The 24,228-nt window shown below is 49.4% G+C and overlaps 1 protein-coding gene across 4 annotated transcripts in view; it reads right to left on the reverse strand.

Moving 5' to 3' along the window:
• Klhl29 (kelch like family member 29) overlaps nucleotides 1-24,228 on the reverse strand; it is a 302,875-nt gene that overhangs the window by 34,166 nt on the left and 244,481 nt on the right. The gene's annotated exons all lie outside the window — the stretch shown is intronic.

Here is a 24,228-nt window from a genome sequence, read left to right on the forward strand (position 1 = left end):
GAGTGTCATATATCAATCTGTTGATTTCATTGGTTAGGCAATAAAGAAACTGCTTGGCTGGCCCTGATAGGTTAAAACATAGGTGGGAGGAGTAAACAGAACAGAATGCTGGGAGGAAGAGGAAGTGAGGTAAGACTCCTCAGACAGACTCCATAGCTCCTCTCTGAGACACACGTGATGAAGCTCCGGATGGACGTAGGCTAGAATCTTCCCGGTAAGCGCACCTTGAGGTGCTTACACACATTATTAGAAATGGGCTAGTCCAGGTGCGAGAGTTAGCCGAGAAGAGGCTAGATATAATGGGCAAGCAGTGTTTAAAAGAATACAGTATCCGTGTAACTATTTCGGGCATAAGCTAGCAGGCGGCCGAGGTGCTGGGGACGCAGCCCCGCCGCTCCTATTACAACACCAAGGAAGCTATAAATCTTTACATTCTTAAATGTGTGTGTGTGTGTGTGTGTGTGTATCCATATGTGAGTGCAGGTGCCCAGTGAGTCTAGAGGACTATGTCAGATCTTCTGGAGCTGGAGGTACAGGCGACTGGGAAGCAACCAACTTCTGGGTGCTGTGAACTGAACTCTGGTCCTCTGCAAGAGCACAAGAACTCTTAACCATGAAGCCATGCTGATAGCTTCAGAAACCCCTAGCTCTTAAGCCAAGAGCTGGAATTGAGAAAAGTTACATAGATGACCTTGGGCACAGATATTTGGGGGACTGGCAGCTGCCTGTCTGGAGAGATGGAGCATCTTCTGGTAACGGCTGCTGCCAGCAACATGAGTGAGCTGTGAGGAGGAGGCCTGGTCTGGCCTCTGGAGGCCACAGAAGGGGACTCTTGGGGAAGCCGTCAGAGGGTTTATATATAAATTCAGTATAGAGCGTGGCCCCAGGGTGTTGAGGAGACCCTGACTACTATCTCCTTTTCTGGCAAGTATAAACTCGGAACACAAAGCACAATGGGGAGTTGGTACAGCCACCACATCCTCAAGTGTAGCACAGCCCCTGGTTAGACAAGAAGGGTTTCAGACTTGGAGCTAAAAGCAGGCCATTAGGCAACCTGTTTCCTCTGCCTGGGACATAGTGGCTAGCCATCAGCCCTGGGGAGGAGAGGCCTGTGAGAGCCCAGCTTCCCTTTCATGACCCTGCTGCATTTTCAGAGAGGCTGGGCTCCTCCACCATTTTTAAACACACCCTGTCCCTCTTTCTAGCCTAGAGTTCCCATTCCCTCAGCTGCCTGTCTCCTAGATTCCAACGAAGCTGTCCGGGGAATTGAGAGGGGTGTGTGAAGGTCTCCAGGGGTCTGCACCCACTGCAGACCTGAGAGTAGGTTGGAAATAGAAGAACAATGGCCTGGATGAGGAAATGGTGTCCTTACCTAAGCGACAAACAGTCTAACAGTCAGGGACCCAGCCTCAGAGTTTAAATCTGCAAGCTACGTCCTACAACACTTTACTTCGATAGATACTTCTTGGATCTAGTTCCTCAAACATCTGGTCAGTTGGGTTTGGGAAAGCCAGTCACCCATTCCAGCAGCAGGACAGCTGTCAAGATGGCTCAGGGATGGGGTGGGGGCAGGCAAAGGAGAGACAAAGGCAAAGGGAAATCCGTCCGTGGGTCTCTTCCATCTGCTTCAGTACGAGTCATTATTTCCAAAGCATCCTGACAGTCACTATCCCAGCAGACAAATCAATAGTTTTAAAGGATTTGCAAGAATTAATGAACCAGAGCTGGGAGTACAATCAGTTCAAGGACCCGAGTAAACAGGGAAATGAAACAGAAACCCTGAATGCCAGGGGCTAATGGCCACTCCAGATGCTATGGAGGAGAAATTCATGGCAGCCCAGCCAACTGTGGAATGAGGGGGGTAGAAGAGCGGAGTGTGGGTACACTTGTGTGGGGCTGAGGCACAAGGACCCTTTCCTGCCCACCGTGTCCTGCAGTCTCCCAGGTGACTGTCTATCCCTGGTTCTCCATCCGTGTCCTCTTCTCTTGCTCTGAATAGGTAAGAGCTGGGAACCATGTATACCTCCTGCCCTTTCAGGAGATGGAAGCCCAGGGTCTTGTCTAGTTTTTTAACAAAGCTAATGGTCTTTTATATCATGTAAGTCATGTCTACTGTCATTCTGGGAAAATCAGGGTCTTCTACAAAGCACAAAGATGTGTCTCCAGTGACTCAGAGTGTACAGAGTGGAGGTCAGGCAGGCCAGTCAATGGGACGGCACAGGCACGTGAGGGGGCTGTCCTGACACTCCTTCGCTCTCCCATCTTGGGTTGTGCCTCTTTCCCAGTGTCTATGTCAATCCTTCCTCTAGCTAATTCTGTCTCTGGGCAAGCGTTGGTGGGTAGAAATGCTGATTTTTTTTCACTATGTATCTGAAGTCATTGGTCCCCAAAGCCAGTCTGGACACAGCCGCAGATGCCGTGCTCCAGGTGAGAACTTACTGCTGGAGACCCCAAGCACAAACAGGGAGGTCTGCTTGGGTATAAAGCCTGCGCTCTTGGGCCATCTGGATCAGCTTCCCTAGCCTGGTACTGTTTCCTGTTATTTCAGCTAAGTACTAGATTTAATCATAGTTCTGTTCGTCAAGGTCATTTTCCTGTGGGTCTCTAGCTTGGCAGTCAGCTTTTCCTAGGAGGTGGACTTACCAAACTCTATACTAAATTCACAGGCCTACCTTTTACAAATTCGTGGGGTATGTCACACAAGAGTTGCCATCCTGTGTCGGTGGGCCCAGGCTTGTATGGCATGCTCATGAGCATGACTCTGCGGGCCTCGGCTTAGGGTGGGCTAGGGGCATAGTAGCCACACTGGCCACTGTGCCTCGGTTAGGTGGAGGTGGGTAGAGTGGGCACATAGTAGAGAGTACCACCCCTGCTCAGATCCAGATGCTGAAAGATGAGCCAGGCTGTATTCAGTCACAGGGTAACAGGTCGGTGTTTATAGAGCGCTGCTGTGAGCTGGGGCGTGTGTGTGTGTGTGTGTGTGTGTGTGTGTGTGTGTGTATGGAAAGTGAAGAGGAGGAAGGCAGTATTCTCAGAGGCAGGGTACAAGATGGGTCTGAACGTAAGCTTCACCTGGAAACTTAAAAAAATGACTGATGAGCTGGGTGTTTTGGCGCCCGCCTTTAATCCCAGAACATTAGAGGCGGAGGCAGGAGGATCTCTGTGAGTTTGAGACCAGAGACAGGACTACATAGAGAGACCCTGTATACAAAGGGGGAAAAAAACCTAGGCTCTATCCCCAGAGTTTTCAAGTCAACAGTACATGAAAGGTAAACGTAGGCACTGGGATTTCTTTAGAATATATGTGTGAATGCATGCGCAAAGTCCCAAAGTTGATGTCTAGTATCTTTCTTGATTGCTATCATATCATATCTATCTGTCTATCATCTATCTATCTATCTATCTATCTATCTATCTATCTATCTATCTATCTATCTATGCTAGAGCTTACCCCTGAGCCCAGAGTTCAGCATTTGGCCAATATGACTAGCCAGCTCCCTTAGCAGATTCCCCTTCTCCATCTCCCTTGCGGCCATCTGGACTTTTAAAGAGTCCTGGGATTTGAACTCTGGTCTTCAGTCTTGCAAAGCAAGTGTTTTACCCCCGAGCCATCTCCCCAGCCCCAGCACAGGCTTTCTAAGAGCTAGCTCCTCAGGACACTCTAATGGATAACAAAATGTGAGGACCTCGGCTTTCCTGGCCGTGGACTGCTGTTGGTTTTGCCTTTCTATTTTCACTCCTCAAGTGTCCAGATCTGCTCTCAGAGTGCAAAGACATTTACTGAAAAAAATAAAATAAAATTAAGGAACGACAGCTTGACAGCTCCAAGAGCCAGCAATTCATGCAAATGAATGCAAATAAATACACACTTTCATACATATGTTTATGCAAATATTCTTGTGGTCCTGCAAATCAGTCACTTGCCTGCAAGCAGCCACCTACAATTTCTTGGTGAGAACCCCAGGCAGGGTGCCTGGGTTAATGACAAGTGGTATCATGACCTCCCACGATGACATGTCTATTAGCAAACTCATCTCAAAAGTCCTAGAGAACCTTACTGAACCGAGCTCTGCCCATCTCAGATTCTCCTCCAGGCCCCCAGCCCCACCGCTCACTCAAGACCACTGGTGAGGGAAGGACTATGAACTGAGACCCAGCAGAAATGCTAAGTCTACCAGGCCCGTGGTCAGAGAAAGTAGCTGTGGCAGCTGATGACCCCTGAAAGCGATTGTGAGGACAAGGACTGGCCGGCTTTAGCTCAGTGCTGATCTAGGCGGGCTGGCATGTTGTTAGACACTTGCCCTGCTCAGCGGATCTAACCTACAGCTCATTTGTCTCATCAGGGGACACATTTCAGAAGAAGACACCGTCCAGTCAGGATCATAGACTGGAGCCCCACTGCACGTATACCTCTCCATCAACCGACTGAGGCGTCTCGTCCCTGCTCATACCCTGGTCTGCCCGAGCTGGGAGGGGAGCGATGAGGTGAGTCTGAGGCCACACCTGAGTACTGTGTCCTGCCCGATCAGCCTGTCCTGCATGGCTCTGCAATGTCACACACCATTTCTTACGCCTTTAGATGTGGTATCTGGGAGGTAGATGCCATAGCATTAGGAAGGCTTCCGGACATGGAAAGGTTCCCGAAGATAAAGAGTCTGGCTTGTTATACAGGAGGTGCTTAATACATTTCCTGTTGGCTGACGGGAAGAAGAGTTTACTTCATCTTGCTGTGCCTGACTATCTCAGCTCTCCCGTAACTACACATATAACCCGGGAAGGGCAAGATGTGGCCTGACTCCTTTCTGGCATTCACCCTCAGGAAGGAGAGGACAGACAAGTCACAGCGCTTGTGGCGGGGAGAGGCAGAGCGCTCTCAACCCAATCCAGCCTGGACAGGACCTCTGTTACTGATACTTCAGTAGAAACCAGAACTCAGTTCAGAATTCAAGTATAAGGCAGCAAAGACCTGTTCCAGCCACCTTTCTGCACCCCAGTGACACCTACTCACTCACCCCCCAGCCACATCCTATAGTTTCTGAGCAGAGGGAAATCTCACTATGTTGACTTGGGAGTCAGCTTAGCCTTGCTGACATCACAGGTCATTGGTTCTCTGTTCTTGTTGGCTCAACATTTTCCATGAGGAAAGCAGTTTTACACATAGGAAATGACTTCCCAGAGGACCGGCTGGATCCTGCTCTACCCACCAGTCAGTGCCCAGGCCCTGGGGAGGGAGTACCATCTCTCTCCAGTTCACTTTCTGTGGCTGGCTTAAATCAAATCTCAAAGGTCAATTCTATTCATTAATTTTTTCAGGCCGACCCTTCACCTCTTCAGCTTTTCTGGGGTATTGAGGAGATTGACTGCCTCCAGTTACAGAGCTGCTAAGTGATATGGGACAAAGGAGATAAGGTGTCATTGTCCACCCCACCCCACGAGAAGGGAGTATTCATCCCATGGACTACAGGCTGGTTGATTGTCTGGTGGCCCCCTCCCAATGGGCCTGAGGTATGATGTGACCTCACCCACATGCTAACCAAAGGCAGGCCTGCTCTGTGCAGAGAGAGGCCATCTTACTTAGGACCTCAGGAACCCCTAGGCGGGTCTTTGGGGGGCTATTGTTGAGAGTTCAGATCAGTCCTAGAAACCTCAAGAACAGAACAAGAGTAGAATTTACATCTTAGGGCCCAGAACTTAAAATTCAAAGCTCCATGCCCCCCCTATGGAGAGCCCAGGGCTTGACATAGCCTAGCACCTGGAGGCTAGACTCCTGACTTAAAATGGAGCTCAGACATCAGGCAGTGCTCTGGAGAACCCTCTTAGTTCCTAGATGCCTCCAGCTCGCTGACTGGCACCTGACAGAGTGCAGGGTATTAATTATGGTCAGAGCTTTTCAGCATGCAATAAAAAGCCTTTTAAAACCTTCCGATGGGAGGTGATTAACTCTATTAAGTGGCATTATGGATCTTCCTATCTGTTGCTTTCATAAACATAGTTGTAGGCGGAATGTTTTATTGTGGGCATAAAAATGTCCCGCATTACAATGCATAAACACATATTGATGTTGTATTTCTTTACTGCGTCACCGCCCCAATCCCCAACCACTCCGTAAAGAAACTACACGTCTTAATAATTTATGCTCCAAGTTTTAACCAGGATTATCAATGGCATGTTTTGAGCTTTCTCTTTGGGCAACACAATAGATCATAGTAAAAATGCACCGACAAGCGATGTGTCCGTTTGATTTTTTCCACCTGAATCAGCAGCCCAAATTCCAGACACAGCAGTTTAGGGCAAGCCGCACGCTGAAGAATTTAAGTCTAAGCATTTAATCTGTTCTTTCCATAAATTTCTGCTGCTTGTGCTTTATAATGATTCTACCAGAGGAAGTTTATTTATATCGCAGATTCCCAGCATCAGCACATTGAGAACACAACGCAATCGCTCAGTCAATAGCTTACAGCCATGTATAATATCACTCCGGAAATCAAAAGCCCATTTGAAGAAGAGAAGGCTCAGATTAAAGTCACTTTAAGACATCAATAACTTGGACTGGCTGAGGAGAAGATATAAATATCCGGCGTGCGCTTATGCAAATAGGAACTCGCAGACGCGCTTCCTCGGTGGTGCGCGGGAACCTCCCGGTGGGGACTTGCGCACGTGACAGCGGCGTGGGGGGAGGGGGGCGGGCGGGGTGGGCGGTGCCTCACTGACACCAGGAGGGGCTACTGCATGCTTGTCCTACCAATTGCGCCTGCGCCACCTGCGGGCGCCAGCTTGGGCTGGGTTTCCAGGCTGGCAGAGGGCTGGGCTCCTCTGTGAAAAGCCCCAATGAAGGGAAGAGGCCACCTAGAATGACACCTGCGTCATGCAACCGGGGCGTTCACCAGTGTCGTGGACCTAGGAGGCATGTTTTCTTCCTGCATCTATCTCCACGTGAGACTAGCCATTGCCTTATCTCCTTTATACCTCAGGAGTAATCCTAAAGTTTGCAGGAAAATAAAACTTCCAGAGAAAAGAACTTGGCCAAGACCTCGCAGCTAGTGAGCCACAGAACCAGGATCAAGCTGTCTTAAAAACTGAGCTTTTAAACTTCGGCCTTTGGCTGTTTCCTGCTTATCGTGGACACTCTCCTTAGGGCAGGGCAGGTGCAGCAGCCTAGGAAAGTTTTAGGGTTGACTTGGGAATACGAAGCCTGGGGTCTGAGTAGCACAGTAGGGGCTGTCGCAGGTCAGGATCAGGCTGGATTCAGACACTTGGAGGCTTGGGGAAGAGCTGGTTGGTGGGACCCGCTGGGAATGGGGGAGAAATCAGTCCCTGAGAAGAGTCAAGGTAAGTCCTAAGAGGGGTCTAGAGCCAGCCAGGGCGAGCTAGATTCTACCCCAGAGTTGCAGAGGGAACATTATTAGGCCATAAGGAGGAAGGGAAGGCAATATTGCTTCACTGAGGGGCTCGTGGAACCCTGGGGCCAACTGATGAACCCTTCGCCCAGTGATGAGAAGCATTCAAGGCCTTAGTGACCCAGGGCTTATCTTGTCTACAGCCTCTACTACCACACCAAACCCCTCAGGTGAAGGAAGCACATTTGAACTTTTCTGTGTGCTCCCTGTGGCTCTGCACAGGATGGGGATGCAGGAAAAGGAGAATCTGAAACCAAGCCAAACCAAACCAAACCAAACCAAAACCTGGCCAAGAGAGAAAGCAAGGGCAGAACATTTGGATGTACCAAAACCTACCGAAAGGTATGACTGCAAAGCAGATTTCTTAAGGGTGACTTTTTGACCAGGTGCCTTTGGCTAGTAGCTACCCGTGCTTCTGCAGGTAACCCTGGGAAATTCCTCCGCTCTTGCATTCATTTGTTCGCACACTCATGCATTCAGCAAGTGTTTACTGGGCATGGCTATGTGCCAACGGGGAATACAGCATGGAACAAAACAGATGGGGAGTCTGTTTTCTCATTCCGGGGTATCTGGTGACCCACAAATGAGTTCTTCTCTAGGTCAGGGAAGCTCAGGAGGGCTGGTTAGTGTGGAAGTGGGCGGGGTCTCCACACAGGCATTAGCTACATCTAGGACCGCCCCCCCCAACTCTGGGCAGATGATTTATAAGAACCTTGGGGCTCAGTGACTTATTGGAGCGCCTCTCTTCTCCCAGCAGCTAAAGGTCCTCGCAGAACTAGAGTCAGTGTGACACCTGCACTCCCTGCTCTTCCACTGAAATGAAAAAGACCCCTTCTTTTGTGCACAGGGCAGCATGGCTAAAAGCCTCTATCAGAACTCTCATTGCCTTGGAGTGGGTAAACGATGCTTGCCTGGGGCCTCTGATTGGTCCCCATCAGCATGGTCTTCAGCCGCCTCTGGACACTAGTTGGGTTCACAGAGTTCTGATGGGTGGTAGGTTGAGTGCTGGGGTGTGATTCTCTGGCTCTCTCTCCACTCCTGGCTCTGAAAACCATCTCTTGCTGGTTCCCCTCACAAACTCTCCCGAGTTCCCAGGCTTTGCTGGAGAGCACGGATACATGCTTTCTACAGCTTCCTGTAGAGCTTTCTGGGTGAAGTTGCAGGGTGGGGTTCTGAAATAGCGGCTAGAGGACTCTGAGGGTGCCCTCCTAAGTCCCCAAGGAGGGTGGGCAACTGCCGCCGGACTGTGGGTGAACATCTGTGTCAGTCAGCAAGGACTGAGAGGAGTGCGAGACAGGTGGGGGTGGACAGAGTGGTCTCTCACAACTGGGGTGCTCACGGATGAGACACCGCTTCCTGGGCTGTCTCTTCAGGAGTCCCTGTTGGGTTGTGTTCAGGGGGGCTTCTGGGGGAAGGACCGCCTAAAGGCAGGATGAAGGTCTAGTGAGCAAGAGCAGTGACTGTCTCACAGAGGCCCCAGGAGCTGAATAGTAGAGAGGGCAGTTAGCCGTGAGCCAATAGGGCTTCTGGAGGAGTTGAGTGGAAGAGCGTCTGGTCAGATTCTCCCAGGAAAGGTTCCTGTGCGCAGAGGGATGAGCGGCCAGGAAGCATCAAGTGAGGTAGCCACCCAGGGAAGCGAAGACCATGGAGAAGCGGGCCAGTGTGGAAGAGGGATGTGGGTGCAGGAGGCTGGTCAGTGAGCTGAGCCTGAAGGCCACAGGCCAGGGGTCCTCATGGGGGACAGAGGACATGGGTGGGCACTCTGGGCTTCTAGGAGGATATCATGACTAATTTAAAGCCTCTTTCTCAATAGGAGGGTGGTCCTTGGACTTCCCACAGGGCAGAGAACCCTGATTGCTCTTTGGGCTGACAAGAGAGGGGGACTTGATAGGGGGAGGGGGAGGGAAAGGGGAGGCGGCGGAGGGGAAGAGACAGAAATATTTAATAAATTAAAAAAAAAGCCTCTTTCTCAAGAATGACTTCTTGTCCCATTGTGATGTCACATGGAGCAAAGACACGTGGAACACCCCCATAGCCATTCCTGGAAGCAGACGCTGAGGACGAAAGGTGAATGCAGGCTGATGTCTAGGCTCTGAAATACAGGATGCCTCGTGTCCGCTCCTACTCTGTCCTTCATTGGTTGGATAAACATAGGAAGTTAATGTCATATTTCCAAGCCATAGCATCATCTGTAGACGGGGGTCACATTAGCCCGTAGTTTATAGAGATAAAGATTAAATGAACTGATATGCATACCGAGCTTCAAAGAACATTTTTGGAGGGAAATAGTCCATCCCTGGGACTATAGCTCACAGGTCAGTCAAATCACACGCTGTATAACTGCAGAGGGCATAATTTGCCTCAGAGGCCTCACAGGTTTCCTGAATTACTCTTAGGGTTTTCTGGTGGGTGCCAGGCAAGGGTCTTGAGAAAAGGGTACCTTTTTTACATATCACATAAAGTTGCTAAATTGGCCAGTGGCGGGGGTGTTCTAAAGTCACTCACAGTTGGGTGGGGGAGACAGACATGAAAATAGACTGTCAAGATGCTCTGGTAAGAAGCAAGGGCGGAGTCTGCACGTGTCCCGGAGGGTTAGCTGAGGAGAGAGCTCACTCTTCCGTGCAGAGCCTGCTGCTTCCGAATTTCCAATAGAAACACTGTCAGAGAAACCCCAACGCGTGTCTCTCATGAGGGAGATCTCACTCTCGGACCCTCCAATTGTCCCCAGTCGGAGACAGATGAGGCTTCAGCCCTGAGAGGCCCCAAGTCTCTGTGCTCAGGTTATCAGTGTGGAGTCCTTCTCTGTGTGTTCAGTCCCCCATGGAAAAGGCAGGCCCTGAATACAAACTAAACACCCAGACCTCCGTGCACCACACTCCCTGCCGCATGTGCTGCACTGCCTATCAGGAAGCCCCCAGCTCCCATGGCAGCCCTCATGCCAGTCCCCTCCCCTAGGTGGGGGTGTGTGTGCAGAGGCCAGTGTACGTAAAGGGGACATAATAGCCTGTGTTGAGCACATGTAGGGGGACCCCAGAGTCTGACTGCCCCCCTCCACCTAGGCTGCCTGCTCCCTCAGCAGCAGTCTTGAAGCCAGATCCTGTCACTCCGGACTCGGCTGCCCATACTGATGAGACATCTTCCCCACTTTCCTGTTCTGGGGTTAAAGGTGCTTCTGAAAAGGGAGGGGTATTCCTCACAATTGGCAGAGGGAACACTGGAAGACAAGATGGCTAGGTTTGGTTGGGAACACCAGGGTTCTCAGTGAGAGTAAGCCTGGCAGAGGAGGCTGATAGGGGAAGAGGGGTGAAAGCCAGGCAGGAAGGAGAGCTGTGGAAGGGAGAAAGGGTAAGAGGGTAAGAGGCCAGGGAAAGAGGATGTGCTAGTTCAGGTGGTATAGAGACTCTTAGTCTGGGGCTCACCATTAGCTGGCTCCAGGCTTCTTGGGGGAACATGTACTTCAGAGGCATCTGCCAGGCAGCTGAGAGGTCAGGGGAAAAATATATCCTTGTTGGGTGGTAGTGGTGCATGCCTTTAATCCCAGCATTTGGGAGGCAGAGGTTGGTGGATCTCTGAGCTTGAGGCTAACCTGGTCTACAGAATGGATTCCAGGACAGCCAGGACTATACAGAGAAACCAGACAAAATCCTCACTTGCCCGTGAGTACCTTTCTGGAGCCTGGAAAGCTCTGGAAACAGATGCTGGGTAGCCAAGTATCCTCCTCAGGTAACAGTGACCCAATGGGGAGGAGGATGAAGCACTACCTCTCTCCTGAAGCTCAGCTATTAGGCCTCCCGAGGAGCTCCTGCCTAAGGGAAGAGTCGCTGCCCAGGCCTCCAGCTCTGCACCACCTTCCCATGGAAAGAGTCTCAAGCCTCCCTCCCAAGGAGGGCCAAGGGATTTTTTCTACTCTGCTGAGCTCCCGCAAAGATATCAGCACATGGTTAATCTTCCTTTTGCTCAGAAATGTAGAGTAATTTGCCCGAATGGGGATTTCTGCATATTTATACTAATGTCTGTGTTTAAAGCTTATGAGACAGGGAATTGCTGAGAGATGTCCATTAGCAATATATACAGACTGCAATTATTCCTTTATGGTGTGTGGTTTGACTGCAGAATATTTTATTTCTATGGAAGTAGTGGGCTTTGCCTACTGTGTTTTCTTATGTGCCAGAAGAAATCAATAAGCACAGAAAAAAACTGAAAAGAGGCAAGAATAAAGGGAATGTGACCTTTTAGGATTCTGAGAGCTTTGAATACACTATGCCAGGAACTGCCTTTGTCCTTAGAATCTAAATGCGAGTAAGCGCCCAAGTGGGGAGAATTTGGAACATTTAAAGATGTAGACAAAAACTTATGCATCGTCCCTAGAGTGGGACAGAGGTGTTACTTCACTGAGACTAGGAGGAGCCAGCAGGGGTGTCCTGTCAGAGGCCAACCAGGACAAGAGAACAAGGGGTGTCTTCAAAGGACCCCACTTCTGGCTTCCATCTGCGTCCTTCGATTTCTGCCCATGTCAGAAGCAGGTTTTCATTGGAAATAAAGGAGGGCCCAGATCTAGGTCCATGGATCAACGCTTCTTGAAATCTGCAAGTTATGGCAGAAAACGCAGTTTTTCTTGATGTGGAGAGCTGGAGATCCAGAGAATTTGAAGGATGTCTAGAATTCATGAGCAGGAGCACCAGGGTAGGAAGATGGGGCCCAGGGGGCTCCTCTTTATCAAAGTTCTGCTCAGGAATCTTCTGTGAGATTCCATCTCTCAGGAGTTCACGTTCCCCCTCTGTAAGTTCCATCTACCCCCCCCCCCCGCTCTTGCATCTCAATGCTTATCTAACCTTTGCTGGAATTATTAGGGCTTTTTTTATTTTTTCTGTCATTTGTTAGACGGCTCTCTTTATGCCATCCAGAATGGTCTTGAACTCACGATTCTCCTCCTTCAACCTCCGGAGTGCTAGGATTGTTGATATGTACCGTGTCTGGCTTTATATGGCCTTTTTGTCTCTTCTGCTAAATGGGCATAGGACAGACAAACCCCAAGCAAGCTTCACACATCACTGGGCCACTTCTACACTCTGGAGGCCTTGAGCATTTAGTCACTGAAGAGGACTCAGCCCGAGATGCTCCCAAGACCTAGAACTCCAAATGGGTGGAGGGATGCAAACGGAGGGACATCGGACTGCATCCAAGAGCAAACTGTCCAGGACATTGCTTCTGTCGTTTCCTGGGCCTGGCACCGTGTGGCCCTTCCCTCACTTATCTCACAGTTCTCCCAATGTGTCATTTGCTCCAGAGTCTCTGTGATGTCGGAACGTGTGGGAATCTCCACTGGATCCCAGGTGGCTTCTTCCTGATCAGCATCTGCCACCACACGCTCCCCTGCAAGCTGGCCTTTGCACGTGGGCCCCGTTCCCTCTGCAGGGAAGCACTATTCTTCTCTGGCCCCAAAATAGTTTCTTGAAATTGACGCTGACTTCTCACTTGCCTTCTTGCACAGTGATCTCTTCCAAGAGGCGCTGGGGTCCAGAAGAGGGACAGATGGTCCCCGTCTTTTTATAACACGGCCAGTCTTTTGAAGTGAAGAGCTATAAACACAAGTTTGTCTTTAGCAGATGTTCTGTGGGCACAACAAGTGCCACTTTGTGCTCTTAAGCAACTGTGAATGGGGTAATTGGGGAGCAGCTGGAAACGGGGCCTTGGTACATTGCTCAGGGGTGCCTAGGGGCCGTGGTGTGCTGGATCCATGCAGGCTGCTGCCAACTTCAAGTCTCTGTTCAGCCAGTTCTTTTTTTTTTTTTTTTCTCTGTAGCTTTGGGACCTGACCTGGAGCTCATTCTGTAGACCAGGCTGGCCTCGAACTCACAGATTCACCTGTCTCTGACTCCTGATTGCTGGCACTAAAGGCGTGTGCACTACCACCAGTTCTTTATATGTCCTGTGCAGTCCTGGGACCACCCATAGGAGTTCCACTGTGCGGTTGTCATTTCTGCAGTGTTGGACTGCACTCTTCTGCATCAGCCAGCTAATCCTGAGACCCCATCTGAAGGCCAAGGGCCAGGAGGATACTCCTGAAGCAATCCACGGATCAGCGCATCACTCTCTCCCCTCAGGTAGTCGCCATGGAGGTGTCCAACCTCGGTGGCTGTAAGGGGCTGAATGGAAGACTTTGCTGAAGATGTGAATGGCTGGCCAGACACGGCATCTGCTGAGCTTCCCAGAAGCTGAAGGCTATGCTAAGTGTCGGCAGGAAGCCAGGTCCCAGAGCTCTGCGCTGGTGGCTCCTCATCCAGTGGTGACAGAGACACGAGGCATCAATAACGACTTCGAAATGGATGTGCTGCTGTTTAGATTTCAAGACTTTCATTCATTTAAAAGGGCATAAGCTCAATTAATAGAGCTCATTAACTTCAAAGATGTATCATCTTTGCTCAGAATTGGCTCCTTCATAGGACGACTGGCTCCATTAACTTTATTGCATTGGCAATACTTTGAGTAAGGCGTGGGAGATGTAGCAACAGGAAAGATTTCCCAGGGCTGCCTGCCTCCCAAGTGCCAGTCGCTTCTGAGGCCAGCGCTCTGTCTGCAGCATCCTCAGATAGCCTAGTGCCCCCTATGGACTGACTCTGGGAATTCCATACATCTATCCTATCCATCTGTCTATCCATCCATGAACAAAGAACCCCAAGAGTCATCAGCTTGTATATAGAAGTATCAGTCACTGCAGTATAGTGGTGCTAGGATGTATAAAACAGCCATCATGAACTTACCTATCTTTAGACCCAGTGACAACACAGCAGAAACCTAGGTGTTGTGTGGTAGGAAGGACACAGTCACTAGAGATCTAGTCTTACGTCACCAATCCCTGTGCATCTACCTTGTCTGAAGCTTCATTTCTCATCTAGGGATCTGCCCAAATGGGAAAACAGCAAGGAATACGCAAACACGATGTGGATAAGTAATGGACATCCAATGACAGGTAAATGCGTGACGACTATTGTCCCTGTCACACACCCTTCTGGAAGACAAGGCTACACTTTCCCGCTCAACCCACATCTTGTCTGGAATGTTGCTGACCACAGTTTGAGACAACTCCAAAGGTCAACTTCATTCCCTTTGGTAGGTGTCACTACTAGAAAGACCTAGTGGGAGATGGCATGTCTACTGAACTGCTCTGTGACAGGGAAACCTGGAGGTGATGAACATCTATATGTAGACAAAGACCTGGGCCTGAACACACACATCAGAAGTTAAGAGCTCTTGCATTCCAATCCAAGCACGGAGAGTGGAATTCAGATCCCAGCATCCACATAACAGGCAGGGTGTGGCCTTGAGCACTCCTGTGAGCCCAGCAAGGAAAGAGCAGACAGGATGATTTCTATGCTTGCTGGCCATCAGCCTAGCCAAACAAACTCAAGCTCCAGGTTCAATGAGAGACCCTGCCTCAAAGAAAAAAGGTGGAGAAGGCCAGAGGAGAATCCTCGGGCCTTCACATCCATGTACCATGTGTGTACCACCATGTGCATACACATTACACACATATAACCATAGTCACACATTCGCTCTCTCTCTTCCTCTTTCCCTTCCTCCCTCTCTCCCCCTCCCCCTCTCTGTCACACACACATGAACATAAAGACAAAAATACAGGAACTATTTCTGGATCAATAATAATGTCCTAAACCTGCCAACCTTCCTGTTCACATGACTAGGGAGATCAGAAGCCTTCAGAATTACCATGAGACGACCCCCGCTCCAAATCCAGGGGTTTCTAAGGTTCTGGAGCACAGATATGAATAGACAGCAAGGCATCTCAGGCCCCTAGTGGTACTCTGGGCAGTAATGGATGATCACGGTTGATCATTCACTCACCATTTCTGGGAAACCAAATTCTCTAAGCAGGCATTTCCAAAGAAGGCATTGACCATGAGACTTGATAGGGTGAGGGTCCCTGTGCCCATGAGTTAGGGTTTTCCCACGCCGTCTTTCTTTCTCCCTTTGAGACAAGTTTCTCCCTAGCGACATGCTCTAGCCCGTGTGGCAGCACACAGGACGCGGCTTTGGGTGTGAGCTCTTAGGGGGTACACGGCTCTGTCCCAGCTGCAGGTCACGGGCATAGACTCGGGTTTGTCTCTGTGCATGCATGGGGAGAGAAGCCTAGGATGGAGGATTCCCAGCATCAGGGGAAATAATCGCCTAGGCCACCCAGGCCATGGGGGTGCCTTCCCTGGGAATTTCCTAGTGCATTCCTGGGAGTAATGTGATACTTTGGGGATAACTCTAACTTTACCCACTCTCTCCCCCGACCCCCGGGGAGGGGGAGGGAAATCAAGCCCTTCTGTAAAACGATAGCTCAGGTAACATTTTCCCTTGCTAGCCACTGTAGTGGTCATGGGGGAGAGGGCTGCAAAGGCTGCTTGTCACCTGAAGAAGATTCTTACTTGAAGAGAGGGAGGTGGGCGGCCGTTCAGAGAGCACAGCTCTGGGGCAGGGTTGGAATGGGGTTCCAATGATTTAAAGGAAGACAACTTTAGAATCTCAGTCAAGTGATTAACTTGCTCCTGACTTTATAGAGGCAGAAAAGGTGATAAGTACATGGCAAGTGTGCTGTGGGGAGGGGCCACCTTTTCTGCTTGCTGATTAGGTGGATTTAAGACGACTGTGGCCAGGTGTGGTGGCACATCCCATTAGTCCCAGCACTTGGGAGGCAGAGGTAGGAGGATCTTTATGATTCCTAGGCCAGTCTGGTCAACATAGTGAGTTCCAGAACAGTCACGGCTACATCTTATTTAAAAACAAAACAAAACAACAAAACTCCCCCCAAAGACTTACAGACTGAATTGAATCCCTTTAAAGTTTTACCCCCCAAAATGATAGCATTTGGAGACAGGCCTTTAAGGAGGTTGGAAAGGTAATCCAATAGGGGTGGTACCCCTTTAAGAAGAAGACACACACAGATACAACTCCATAGTGTCAGAACTCAGCATGGAGGAGAGAGGCACTCGGAGAAAGCGACCCTGTCTACACTTAGATTCCCGACTTCTGCAACTGTGAGAAAAGATTCTGTTGTTGAAACCACTCTGTTTCCAGCGTCTTGGGATGACAGCTGTCCCACTATGGCTGATTGTCATGACCGTGACCCTGCAGAAGCTGGTGAGAAACAGAGGTGCTCTGGCCTTACTGCATCTGAGGCCCTGGACAGGGACAAGTGAGAAGTCATTTGAAAAAGAGGAGGAGCCACAGTAGGCAGTTCACGGGGGTGGGGCTGTGCCAGGTTGGTTGTCTACCAGGCTGCTGGGAGACCAGGACAGTAAAGTTGCTCAGTGAGCCGCCCAAATTCTTGAGCTTCTCTGAGGCAGGTGTCTCACACACACACACACAGGCATGCACACAAAGTACTTTCTTTTTCCTTTGAAAGAAGTTCACTAAAAAAACAGGCAATGACAACCATTTCAATAGATGGCCACCTTTTGACCATCTTTTTTTCTTCAAGCCATTTACACACTGTTTTGTGTTACGGAAATACTACACTGGTATTATTTTTACCTTCTACATTTCTAGAATGGCGAGTATGCTCTTGAGTGGAATGTTATTTCAACCAAATAGCTTCGCATTGAACTGGTTTTCTGCCATGTTTTCTGCAGTCCTGCTGCAGGATGTGGTGCCCCATCTGTCCGGCTTCTCCCCATCACGCAGCAGCAAGCAGCAGGTATCCCACACACTCCATCTTAACACCACACACAGAACTGACCCCTGCCTCCGAATCTTCACGCCTTTACTAGTGCCATCGACAGAAGACTGGTAATGGCTGGACACCAGAACTTTGTTATTAGACTTCTGTCACACCAGGAGAGAGAAAGGTGCACAGTGAACTTTTAGAATTTGGGGGTGTTTCATGATTTCCCTTTCAGGGATTAATGGTGACCAGGGCTCTCACAGCTTGGCCAAAGTCTACGGTATTCAAAGAGACTTTTACCTTCTAAGACTACGAAGGCCTGGAGATGGATGAACATTTAGCTAAGCTATGACCACAGGTTATAGGTTTTTTTTGTTTGTTTGTTTGTTTTAATGTACCAAACACCATCTGACTGAGGTAGGATGGCCAGCCGGTAAGTAGCCTGTGCATACTCAAAGTAGCTCTGACTGCTTGAAGCCCAAGAAATAGACATCCTGAAAATCACTAGGCAACCAAGCCTCAAGTCAGGCTGGCGTTCTTTGTGGACCAGAAGAGCGTGTGTGTGCGCGCATGTGTGTGTGACTCTGTGACAGACAAATCTTTGAACGTTATTTCTCTGTCTGGCACTTCCATCAAACTTCTTCCAGCAGCCTGCCCCTTGCCTCTTGCTCTCCTCTCGACTGCCCTTAAGGTCTCCTCTCTAGTGCCCGTTCACTTCCCAGCCGCCACAGTTCTTAATACCACCACCTTTTAAAATTTCCCCACAGTCGAGTGCAGCCTCCCCTACAGCCGACCCCTTCCGAAGGCCTGTCTCCATGTCTGGAACACTTCGAATCACCCAGGCCTGCTTGTCTGATAGAAAGCAGAGACTGTGTGGGGCGCACAGCTAGCAAGCTGGCTACGACTTTGATTTGGCTTATGACACAAGCCAACATATAGACTCTGCAGAGTTGGTGTTTCAGAACACACACGAGTTGCTCGGTAAGCACCAGGAGGGCATCAGGGAGGGAGGTGTCATGACTTCAGCTGTCCTGTGGCCTCGGAGTCACTGACCTAGTGTGTAGCTAGTCATTCTGCTGTCTGCTTTAGCTTGCTGCTCCTGAGCGACGGCCGGGCTTACTTGGGTCAGGGCAGCTGGTCTCTGCACGGTGGGTCAGTATTGTGTAAAAGCCTGGAAATATCTCTGTTTGTTCCCTCTCTTTCTTAGGAACATTTGGATTCCTCTAGCAGATCCTCTAGCAGGTGGGCAGGGCAGGATCTCTGACTTTGAGGATCCTAGGCATATATTAGTTGCTGAAAGTCAGAATGTTTTCCCAGAAGGAGTCCTCAACCTGCCCTGTTGAGCAGGTGCGTATCCAGCTGAGGATGACCCTGGCTCTGGGTGGTCTCACTGCCTTGACTACAATATGCTGCTTTCCTGGCTCTCTGGCAGCCAAATGAGGTCTTAACCAAACCATTAAGCCCAATTAATGAAGAACAAAGCCCCGAGGACAGAGCCCTGGGAAGGGAAGGAGGGTATCACGTTGGGCAGGGCAGGGTCTGTTCTAGTGAATAGGAGTGACCTTGTGGGTCTGGATAAAACTGCAGGTTCCACAGGCTGAGCCACACCTGTGTAGGAGAGGGTGTGTGGGCCGGATGTGGGGGCAGTGAGACTGGCTCCTGAGTCAAAAGTGGCAACCAATCACCTTCCTTCCTCAGGATTCTTTAAGATTTATAGTAGCCAGAGCAGGTACCATTGTTGTGAGCCCACAATGCACCAGGCCTCGGTGCTTCGACTTCCTGTTACCTGATTCTCAAAGCTGGTCTGGGCTACAGAATTGAAAACTGAGGTAGAGTTCCCGTTACCAGCCCACATTTCCTGGGTTAGTGTGTGGAGGGATCCGGAAGTCTCCCCAAGCAGCCGACCCGGGCTCCTGACCACTGCCGTTGCTGTCAGCCATACATATGGCTGATCAATCACCCTGCCTTGGTCAGTTGATCTATAGGAATCAGATGATGCTAGTTGTCCAATCTATTTCTGTATCCATGGAAGGTACCTAATCCTGCCTGTGTGTCTTCAGCTCCCTGATATTAAGATGAAGGTCACAGCATGCTGACCCCCCACTGAGGGTACGCAGGAGGATCCTCCCCACCCCAAGATGAACAATCCTTAGACTTCAGAGGAAGGTGCCAACAACAGGCTGGTTCCTTCTGGTTGTTATGGTGATGGTGGAGGATTGTAAAATGTTACAATGGGAGAAAGCAATTTTCTGCCATTCAAAAGGGACCCCTGGGAACCAGGCCTTCAGACATCACGATGTTAACATGCTCTCCTAAGACTCTGGAAGGCAAACTGCTCTTTGATTCATCGCATTAACCTGGACTCCTAAAAGGCTGTGGATGCGGAAAGGTCGTCCTGGTACTGATGGTGGAAAGAGAGATCACACACACTTTTATGGTGGCTACACCGGGCTGTGCCAAGGGCTGCATGTAAAACGAGTCAGACCTCACAGCAACACAAGAAGCAGCTCTGCCATTGTTAAAGATGAGAAAACTGGAGCAGAATTTCAGACCCCACTTAGCTGGGGCAGGTATTATATGGAAGTACCTGGCTCTAGGAAGAAGTCTCAATGGATAGATGCTTAGTGTGGGATAGGTGTAGGGGACTGCAGAATGACTTTCTGAGAGATTTTTCATATGTGGATGCCTAAGATTACTGATTACTTTTGCAAACAATAACAACAACAAAACTAAAAGCCCTCAGGAGGTAGGGTGGCTCCAAGGCAGCTGTGCATAGAATGACAAAGGATGAAGGGCAAGGGAGGTGAGTGTCGGGCACTGAGGGAGGGGCCACAAGGGGGGGCGTGGGGGGGCGGACCACCAGACACCAGAGCAACTGGGGCCTTCGGAGACAGTCGGAGGGGGTGTGGCAGGACAAAGCCCGCACTTTGAAAAGACCTGTGCTCAAAGGACATATTTTGGGTCAGTAAAGGACAAGTGGTAGCTCTGAGTTTGAACCCATGATGGACTCAGGGTGACATTTCTGAGATCCTGCCACAGTGACGGCTGGCCTGTGTGAGGGTTCGTGTCACATGGGCACTGTGTGGGCAAACAGCTTTGTCTTGCATTTCAGCTCCTTCCAGGGGATTTATGAGGTTGCAGAGAGAACGGTGTCTCAATGTGCGGAGCAAGGAGGGATGAGCTATGCCTTAGCCCCATGTCTGGGAGAACAGTCTCCCATCCCTCTGCCAGAAAGCAACTCATCTCATCTCGCAGAAAGTGGCTTGACCACAGGGCTGTGGTCTTGTGATCCCTGGATGGGCTAACCCAGCTGCTAAACTCCCTGGACAGGGTGCTTGGCTAGACTTCAGTGGCAGTGAGCAGGCGAGGAGTGAGGGATGGTCACATTTGGCCCTCCCCTGGACTCTAGGAGGGTAGTATAAGCATTCTTGATGTAGGTGGGTCTTCTGTCTATGTGTTACTTTCATTGGTTAATAAAGAAACTGCCTTGGCCTTTTGATAGGGCAGAATTTAGATAGGCAGAGTAGACAGAACAGAATGCTGGAAGAAAGAGTCAGGCAGACGCCATGAGCTCCAGCCCAAGATGGACATAGGTTAGAATCTTCCCGGTAAGCCACCACCTCGTGGTGCTATACACATTAGTAGAAATGGGTTAATCAAGATGTGAGAGTTAGCCAGTAAGAGGCTAGAGCTAATGGGCCAGGCAGTGTTTAAATGAATACAGTTTCTGTGTAATTATTTCCGGTAAAGCTAACCGGGAGCCAGGCCATAGTCCGCCGCTCCTATTACTACACATTCTTATTTTATGTATTATATATATACATAAAAATGGGGTAAAGGTCTATATATTTTATGTATATGTATATATATCATCTCATCTCATCTCGCATATATATGTATATGTGTTTATATACATTATATACCTTAATGTTTGATTTTATGAGGCAGAGACTCACTCTGTAGCCCAGGCTGAGCTGGATGGAACTCACCATGTAGCTCAGTTTGGCCTTAAACTCATGGCAATCCTCCTGCCTTAGTTACCCTGAGTGCTGAGATGACAGGCAAGAACCACTACGCTCAGACACCATTTCTAAGAGAAGGCAGAGGAGGCTCAGAGAGGCCAGGAGGCTCGCTCTGGTTACAGAGCTATTCCATACACCTCAGCATATCCTAAGCTACTGTCTTTGCTGCTGATAGAGTTGGAGCAGCTGAACTTCACATGAGATGCAGTTGCACGGATGGACAGAGCTCCTTGGGGTAAAGGTCTATGGTTAGGAAGGGGGGGAGAGAAACTGTACCCACAAAAACAGGTGGAACAATTTATGCATCATGTAGCTCCTTGGTCCTGGGCAGAGAAGCCAAACTGTAGATGGCTCATTGTGACTCCGACATCATACCTGTGACAGTGTCTATACCATAACAGACATGTCCCTCCGCTAGAAGAAAGGAAGCAGGTTCCCTTAGCTCTTTTCTCCCCAGACAGACAGCCTCTGGGCCCAGGGTCTAGGGATTTTAGAGGCTCCCAGCCTTGATCTAAGCCACCAACAATCCCTGATGAAAGACAGCAGAAATCACCATGCCCCCAGCCTGGACCTTGCCTGTGACCTCCCAGAGATCTCTAGGAACAGGGTCATTAGACCGTGGGTTTCTGCCTAGGCCTGAGTTTGGCTTACTTCTCCTAGAGGATCAGGCCAGGGGTCTGTGCCCATCTAATGACAAGACAAACACACCAGGCCTTTTATAAAGATTCAGATGGAACTAATTCCGTTTTCCTCCCTTATCACTTTGCACACATGAAATCTATTTTTAATTACCTTTCAATATATAATCTAAAAAAAAATTCCACAGCTTGCTCCCACCCTCAAATTGTTCTTAGAGAAAGAAAGATTTATCTTGTAAGTTTCTTAAGAAAATCTATATGTGCTCAATGCATTTAAATAACACTCATTAAAGCAAACCGCAGGCATGCTGGCTTCTCCAGTCACAGATGAGAGACAATCGCTTGACCTACAGCAAATCAAAAGGCATTTTGCACACCACCTTTCTTTTGCAATTGGTTAAGTTTGAAATTAAAGTCCCAAAGCCCTTTTTGGGAAGGCGGACTAATAGAGCCTCGACTGAAAATTTCGTTCAGTCGATCGGAAGATAATTACAAGAAACAAAATGTGAAATTTTAAATCAGGGCACTAATGAAGTCTAAAAATACCAGTGGCCCATCCCTCTGGCTGGCGAGACCTGCTCTTCATGGAGGGGCTCTCTCTGCATAATTGCTCCACCCCACGAGAGGCCAGGTTGTCTCATCAAACAATAGTAAGGCAAAAATCATAGGACTGTAATGAGCTAGATCGTGCATGGTGGATCTTATTATAATGCCGGGCAAGGTTTCAAACAGACACTAGGAGGAAAAGAAAATTCTTTTTCTTCTCTCTCCCGACTTTTTTTTTTTCAAGTGGAGTTCTGATTTGTGTTGATAGCATCATGTTGGGCCTCCTGTTCCCGCCCGGAGCCAGCTGTCTGTCATTTAGGAGTGTGAAATCAATTGAGTTTCAGGGATGCAAAATCCCTAGGGGCAAAATTAAAAGTGACCCAAATCCAAACCCACGTGGTGCTGGCAGGATTGTGACTCTCCCATGGCAAGTTGCAAAGATTCGGTTTCAAAATTTGGTTTCCTTATTTTTTTCCCCCCTAAATGTAACTGTTTGACATTAGATCTGACAGATAAATTATAGCTTTAGCAAGAAAGGCTTTTAAGATTAGAAATGAAAGGAGAATTTACCTAAGAAATAAAAACCCAGGATCGAGCATTGTACATTCGTATGCATCCAGCCCCTTGTCTTCCTTCACAAATACAAGGGGGATCTGCCAGCCGGCAAGGGCCAGAAACAGACGTGAATTAACGTAATCTCTGGGCAAACAGCTGGTCTGGCGGATACCAATAGAAAGCAGGGTGCTGGACAGGTCCCCCATGGTCACTGACCAGAGCTGGAAGACCCCAAAGGCTCCCCAGAAGATAGAGTGGGATATACTTTCTGGGTCTTGCTTCCGGCCTCTCACCCAGACTCACTCTACCCTATGGGGGTTGGTATAGCAAATAGCATGGGGCCGCATGGCCCTGTAAGGCTCGGGGCCACAGAGGTCAGGCCATACTCTTTGGCTTTCCTGGTTGTCCCAGGAGCAGCTCTGCATGGCTCAATGATGTAGTACTAGGCTCAGTAGTGCAGCCCACCAACCTGTGTCACCCCATCTCAAGGGTGAGGGTGTCCAGGGACAGCCTGCTTCTAGCAATGTTCAGAGAGATGGATTCCGGCTCAGTGTCTGGTCTTAGACTAGGGGACGCTAAGATCAGCTAAGCTGGTTTCCTCCTTGACAGAACGGTTTTTCTCTAGATAGATGTCCGGAACTTGGAAAACCAGCGAGACCTTTCACCACCCTAGCAGATCTCTCCCTGTGGGTGCCCTAAAGCTGCCTAGTGCTTCCAGCTTTGGGAGAGCCTTAGACAGCTGGGACCCCACAGCCTCTTGTGTCAGAGTTGGTGGCTCATGAAGTGGGAGTGAATTTGTGTGTGTGTGCCCGCGTGCATGTGTGTGCATGTGCGTGTGCGTGCTTTTGTTCTTTTGGCATGCTCTCTCTCTTAAAGAAAGGGGTTGCTAAACCAAAACAGTTCAAAGAAGAAATCAATTTAGTCTCTCTATAAAAAAAATAAATTTTAAACAAAGCAAGGGTTTACCAGATTTCAGATGTAATTTTCTATAATTTTGTCATTTAAAACTAGCACTGATTTCCCAAACAATGGCAGTTGGAGCTCACACAGGTTCGGAATGAAACCCCACCGGGAGCTAGGCACCGGCTTTGTGGTTGGGGTTGCTCAGAAAGACTGGAGAACGGCTCAGAAGGACCAGCGACAAATGTCTGGAGAACAGTGGGCAGAGAGTGACTAAGGGCAGCATTGCAATGCTAAGAGGCAGGGACCTCTGAAATGGACGGTCAGGGGTTCTGAGGAAAAGCTATGGCTAGTTGTATACACTGTCTAGCACCACCTACTGGCCCCTTTGAAGGAGACATGGGTACTCCAGCAGGCTGGGACAGAGGTCTTCCTGCCTCCTTCTGTTCCTGGAGCTGCCTCTAGGCATTGGAGGCCTCATAACTTTCCCTCTGCACATTGCAGGA

This window comes from Alexandromys fortis, unplaced genomic scaffold (assembly GCF_014885135.2).
Source record: "Alexandromys fortis isolate MF-2015 unplaced genomic scaffold, M_Fortis_MF-2015_v1.1 scaffold_30, whole genome shotgun sequence".
Lineage (NCBI taxonomy): Eukaryota > Metazoa > Chordata > Mammalia > Rodentia > Cricetidae > Alexandromys > Alexandromys fortis.